The sequence below is a fragment of the Condylostylus longicornis genome, unplaced genomic scaffold (genome assembly GCF_029603195.1).
Source record: "Condylostylus longicornis isolate FDR11 unplaced genomic scaffold, ASM2960319v2 ptg000010l, whole genome shotgun sequence".
In the NCBI taxonomy this organism is placed as follows: domain Eukaryota; kingdom Metazoa; phylum Arthropoda; class Insecta; order Diptera; family Dolichopodidae; genus Condylostylus; species Condylostylus longicornis.
Genome location: NW_026577979.1, coordinates 24814380 through 24820379, shown reverse-complemented (window position 1 = coordinate 24820379; position 6000 = coordinate 24814380).

The following is a 6000-nucleotide window of genomic DNA, read 5'->3' as shown; positions in this document are numbered from 1 at the left end:
GAACGGATAGGTTTTAGTAATAAATTTTTCACAAATAGTTTATGTTTTAGTACTCGAATAAACATTGGAAAGATTCTAAATATCATACCGTATTTGGAACATTCTTATCATTTTCCAAATTTAGCTAAACTAAACCTAAAAAAATTTAATTTAATCAAGTAATATGCAAAGATTCTTTTAAGCTTAGACATAAGTAAAGTATTTCTTTTTTATTTTAATTTAAAACTTATGCACCTTTTACTAGTGTAAAATGTAATGCACTATAACATAAACCGTTTTGTATATGAAATTTTTGTATGTTTTGTATATGCTTTTTAAAAAAGTATGTATTTGTATCATATCTGTTTTTTTTTGTTTAGCCTTTTCTTTCGCACGTATAACAATAATGTAAATACCAACCCAACACCATTTTTGTATAATTCTATCATTACAAATTCCTATTTAGTTACAAACAAGAATTTTATTCTGTTATACGTATAAATATCTGTGGAGGTTTCGGGTTTATAGTGACATTTCGGTTGAAAACAAAGAATTTAGAATTTTAGGGGGTTGAAAATTCAAATTTTCTCAAAAATATTTTTATATAATTTGAATTGCAAAAACAAGGTACCTTTTTCACAGAAAAACAAGAACATAAATCATGTTCTAATATTGAAAATTCAACAACAAACTTTTATTGAAATAAGTATAAGATATAAGTTTTTGTCTTTTTATTGATATTGATTACATATGCATATATATACATATTCATATAGGTACATACATATGATAATGCTTTTAATAAATTTTTGAAGTCTAATGTTAAAAATACTTAACTTTTAAATAAATGAATCAAAAAGTAGAATAATGGCGAGCATACGATAGCTTACTGACATTCCATACAGTAATATTCATATGTCATCTTATTTTATTACATTATGTGTTCTGTTAAATATAGACATTCAAATGAGTTAGTTTTGACGTTTTAAGTACTAGCTATTTTTTTTACCAAAAGGTCGTTTTATTTTTTTAAAATCATAATTTATAAACATATAAAATTTGATAAGAACTCTTTTGTGAAAAACTAAAAGTTTTACCTACGAGACATGAAAATCTTGTATTGCTATGAACGATTTGTATTGCTTTGAATTTTTTATGTATATGAAAAGGTCATTTAAACATGCAAAATATCGAAATTCCTCTTTTAAAGGATACGTATACTTAAAAAAAAAATTTGGAAATTATTTGATTTGTAACCCTTTTTCACTCAAAAGCTTTTTAATTGGTAAATCTTTTTGTGACATCCAAATCGTCTCAAAACAAAGTTTTATCACAGTTTATATACCGCATTAATACAAATTTATGTTACCTAAACAATATACATACATATGTACATTGTAAAAAAAAATCTGATGTGATCAGCACATAATCGCAATGTGTATTGTCTGGTTCAGTGACAGTGTTACAGAATATTATAAGAACGCCTGTTAAATCTTCTTTACAATTTTAAGCGAAGCTCGAAGGTTGAGCTTATATATGAAATTACAAGTAAATCTGTTGAATATTTTCTTCAAAATGATTAAAAATGTAAAGCAGGCCCGTTAAAAAGAGCAGTTCCCGAGGCCTGATATATCGCAAAAGTTGATCAATTCATGCAATAGTGGAAACAAACTCACATATAAAGTTTCGTCAAAATCGGTTCAGCCGAAATTGAGATACACAGGTTAAAAAATAGTTTATTTACACTTTCCTACCATAGAGAAGTGCGTTCCCACTAAAACTCAATATGTAAAATTTGTTGCCATCACATCACCTACACAATGTGATCGGTAATAAGAAGTTTATTTTTATGTTTTGGATCACCTTTTTTGTAAAAAACAAAAAGTTAAATAAATTTTTAAATTTCATATAAAAATGTTCAGCTGTTCGATTTATATTTTCAATGCATACTATAAAGTTTAAGTAAAGTATACCCAAATTTTTAGATGTACGATTTGCTTTATTCGTGCTTTAATTTGACGTTTACTAAACATTTTGAAACCGTTGACATTTTAAAAATTTTTGATTTCACAATTGCATCATAAAACTTCGTAAAGTTTGTGTTTGACTTGCAATTTGGATGTCACAGTTTATGTGAATTAAAGTAAGTATAATAATTCTTTAATTGTTCGTAACTTATAATCGAAGGTCTTATGTTGAAAGAATGTACAGTGAAGATAAGGATATTACATTACAATATCAAAAGTAATGAAAAAATGACGGCCGTTTCTTTTGTCCATAAAGATAGATTTGTTATTATCAAACAGAACGTCTATCCAAAAACGTCGGGTCAAATATAAATATATTTGTGTCGTTCTATATTCTCAGTTATTGTTACAACTTTTTTGGATATCAATAAATTAAAGTAGGAAATTAAAATCTTACTTAACATTCAGCGTTAACCGTTTCCACTCCTAAATAGCTTATGGATATCTCTGATTTTCTTCATTTTTTTGATTTTTTTTGTATGAACTTGAAAGTCATATTTCTATTTGTGTCACATTCGTAACTCAACGTGTATCGTAATGAGTAAAGAAATTTTAAAATATTTGGTATCAAAATTTTGTAAGAATTTTTTCAATAGTTGCTTCAAAACAGGGCAACTGAGTTTTTTGATTGTATAAAAAATAGGTGTAAGAAAAAGGTTACTAGATTCAATCATATGCTTACATTTCTAAATACATACTGCTTTTAAATTAATATACAGAACGACATTACGTCAACTATAAATTCAATGCATACTTAAAAAATTTACATTCGACCAAGATAAAACCATTGATTACTTTATTTTATTTTGTTGTTGCCTTTAATTTCATAAATTGACCATTCCAATATGTTTTTTAATTTTTTTGTTTTTATATTAAAGAAAAATGCGATTTCTTAGTTAATTTAATTTTATTCAACTTAAAAGTGGATGAAAAAATCTCAAATTTATTCTACATAAATAAAAAAATAAACATTCATATAATTTGGAAATTCAATGTTGGTTTGTTTAGTTTTATGATCTTAAAACAAAAAAGGAAGCTAAAAGAAGAAACAATAAAATAGAATTATTCAAAAATCCATTGGGATTTTTTAGTATTTTCAGTTTTCTCAAAACAAAATAAAGTAAAATAAAAAATATTATTATTTTGTCGTTTTTAGCACTTTTCCAAAAATTTTTTGAAAAAAAGTGCTCATTAGTTTCACACTGTCCGTCCGTTCGTCCGTCTGTCTGTCTGTTTACGAAACTTCTACACCCTTGAAGATAGAAAACTGAAATTTAATACGTACATAGATCTTTACTAGAAACTTATGTCCGTAGAACAAAATTTCTACCTATCTCCCCCCCTCTAGGAGTTATACCCCCTCAAAACCCTAAAAATGCCATTTTTTAACTATTTAGTGCTGTGAAACCATAAGTATTTTTCAAATTTTGCAAACGCAGAAAGGCAGTGGTTTACTTCCCCTAGCGCGGTATACTATAGTTAAATTTTAGAAAAACAAAATGTTCGTTCAATCTAAAATTACGACTATCTAAAATTCGTTTTTTCCAAATTTTTGATGTTGTTTTTCTTCTAGACCCCAGCCTGTAGAAGCCTGAAATAGGGGCTTTTAGACACTAATAAATGCTTTATTTCGTTAGAAGAAAATTTTTTTCCATCTCCACCCCTTTAGAAGTTATACCCCCCAAAACCCTAAAAATGCCATTTTTTAACTATTTAGTGCAGTGAAACCACAAGCGCGGTATACTATAGTTCAACTTAAGAAAAACAAAATGGTTGTTCAAATTTACCGTTATCTAAAGTCCGTTTTTTCCACATATTTGATGTCGATTATTTTCTAGACCCCAGCCTCTAGAAGCCTGAAATTTTAGGGGTTAGACACTAATGAAGAAAATGTTTTTCCATCTCCACCCCTCTCAAGTTTTCGTCTCTTGAAATTTGTAAAATTTGAATTTTTGACACCTTATATTTCCGAAACCGCAAGCTTTTTCAAATTTCTATAAACGCAAAAAGCTAACGGTAAATTCCATGACATTAAAAAATATAATTATTTTTCTTAACTCATACAATTGACCCTTAAAATCGAGCATTATGTTAAGCCCTTTTTATATTAATTTTTGCTTTATTTCAAAGACTGCATAAATCGTTCATCCTAAATATATGCAATCCTAGAAATAGTTTCGTATATGAATGAAAATAATTTTAATAGTGTGGTGGGTATACATAGACTGTTTTTAAAAGCAGTATTTTCACTTGTTGAAGGAAAAAGCGCTACAATACAAACCATTGGTTTGACCCAACTTTATTTGAATTTAGTAAAACGTCCCATTTATATAGAAAAACTGATGCTGTTTGTATCACAAAATTTAATTAATGAATGATATAAAAATTTAATCTTTTCAAAATGCTGAGTGTGCTTCATTCGTTATATAAAGAGATAGTGTATATTTACATAATTTAAACAATTTCTATTCTTAATAGTTTTAATTTAAATAAATTTGTTCTTTAGCTTCTGAAGTACTTTTTTGTGCCTTCAGCTTACAATAACAGCCTGCTTTACAACGTTATATTTATTCTGGGCTGTTTTTAAAAATCGGTAAACTCAGGCCCCAAATATTAAAGTCCTGATAAATGCCTTGGAAAAATAATCATCATGTTTGAAAACTACGTAAAAAAATTCAATCGAAATATTGTTGAAAAATCTTCAAGAAGCTCGCTTGGCAACATTTGTTTAGTAACATGTGTAAAAATTTTTGTCTTTTAAAAATTTAAATGAAGAAAGTTCATTTGTAACCGGTAGGTATTTCGACTTTGACATACATATATCAAAATAAAGTTTTCTTATTTTTTGAATTTTCCGTATAATCTCATCAAAAAAGAAAAAAAAAATCAACATTTGCACTTAAAAATAAAGCAAATATAACTACGCTTATTTTAATATTGAAAACAAATTATGAAATGTGGAAGGGTAAAGCTTACAGTGTGGCGGGAAAAAATAAAATTATTATTATAATATATATTTGATATTATTTTAGGCTTAAAATAAAGTTACATGCATGATTTTTTTACAAAAGCCTCGAATGTTTTTTGTTATGTTTGTAGGACTCTAAGTAAACTTGTCTAGAACAGACGACATTTATGCTTTGCATAAGTATTATCTCTCAACCTGTGTAAAAATTCCATTGTCCGAATTTCCGGTTATTGAGTTGAAATCCGCTTTTAAAATAATTTTGAAAAAAATTAAGCAAATTTTTCTTATGGCATAATTATTAAAAAGTGTTAATTATAGCAAATTAATTTTGAATTGATAAAATATGTTATTATACTAGTGAAAAATATAATCAAGAAAACTAAGAGAATATTGCAAATATCCAAAAATAGAAAATCTTTAAAAATCTTTAGAATTGTCTAAAATTTATGTTTGCTTCGTTAAAAAAAAGGCAATAGAACTATGTAAATGATATTATACAGGTGCAAAAAAAAAGAAATTAAGAACAAAACTAGAAATAATTTATTTTTTCAAAAATATAACCACAAAAAGAAGTATCATGTAGAAAAACTTATAAGATTATGTTTATACCCTCACGAACGTATGTCCGAAGGGTATACTAAATTTGCTTTACCGTTTGTAACGCTAAGAAATAATGGTCTAAGATATAGACTCAAGTGCATATTTTTGATCAGCGTCGAATTCTGAGTCGATTTAGCTTCGTCTGTCCGTCCGTTCCAACGATAACTCAAAAACTAATTGAGCTAAGTTCACCAAATTTTCACAAAATGATTTATTGCAAGATATGCCAGAATCCTATTTAAATTGAATATGGTCAGGGTACAAGTTCAGGTAGCTGTTATACAACTTCAAAATTTATTTTATTTATCTTGTAAACTAAAAAAATTTTGGTATTTAAGTTTCGCCAAGTAAATATATTAGTAGGGTCAACGTTTTTGGTAAAAGTCATTGAGCTTGTTTGGCTCCTTCTGGTAGCTGCAATACAAC